The sequence below is a fragment of the Fragaria vesca genome, linkage group LG2 (assembly GCF_000184155.1).
Source record: "Fragaria vesca subsp. vesca linkage group LG2, FraVesHawaii_1.0, whole genome shotgun sequence".
NCBI classification, from domain to species: Eukaryota; Viridiplantae; Streptophyta; class Magnoliopsida; order Rosales; family Rosaceae; genus Fragaria; species Fragaria vesca.
Window position 1 is genome coordinate 26,099,994 of NC_020492.1, and position 1,088 is coordinate 26,101,081.

A 1,088-nucleotide genomic window follows, 5' to 3' on the forward strand; every position below is an offset into this window, starting at 1 on the left:
TACAAAATCAATAATTCTAAGGACGTCCGTTGTCCAATTCTATATTGTCGCCTAGATCATCATTGTTTTGTGGGGAAACATGTGGAGGAGAAGCATCTGGAGGTGGAGGAGGAAACTGTGGAGGAGGAGGAGGTGGCATACCTAGGTGCTCATATAAGGCTGCAACTTGGGACTGCACAACACTATACATAGACTCAGCACGCAGGGAACGCTGCTGGACCTCTTGGATTTGCTGTTGGGCACGCCACTGGACCTCTGTTAACTGCTGCTGGGCATGATCCTCTTATTCCTTTAGTCTCTGCTCATAGCGTTGCTGCACCTCTTGGAGTTGCTGCTCATTAACTCTAGGAGGACGACTACGTGAAGTGGAAGCATTTGAAGAATGGCTCAAGTCTCGCTCGCCTCCTCGTCCCATCCCTCTGATCTCCCTTCCTTTGCAAGTTTTGAGCACCGTACCCAACACCTCAATTTGTTGGGACTGAACACTTTCCATAATCTGCTCCTCTGTCGCGTCAGGGTGTTATTCCTTAAATGCATCATTTCGTTTATTGACCTCATCAACCATGTCATTCTGCATGCATTTAAAATACATCAATAAAGTTTCCATATAAAGTTTACTGGTTGCATAATAAACAGAGAAGCTACTGGGGGTCAGTAAACTTGTAATTCATTATCTCTCATTCAGTTTCATGGCCACAGCACACAACAGATACTCTAATAAACAACTTTATTGCTCTAAAAAAAACCCATAAGAAGTTTACTGCCCCCCAGTAAACTTTTACAACAGATACCCTAATAAACAACTTTATTGCCCCTAGTAAACCCAGTAGAAGTTTACTGCCCCCCAGTAAACTTCTACTGGGGGTCAGTAAACTTGCAATTTATTATCTCCCTTTCAGTTTCATGGCCACAACACATAACAGATACCCTAATAAACATCTTTATTAATTGCTCCGTAGTAAACAACTTTATTGCTCCCTAAAACTATACATATTAATTAATGACAGTGATAATAACACTTCTTTTTTGTTTTGGAAGAAGCAAGAAAACATGACATTGTAATTGGACAGTGCCTAGATTCAACTTAA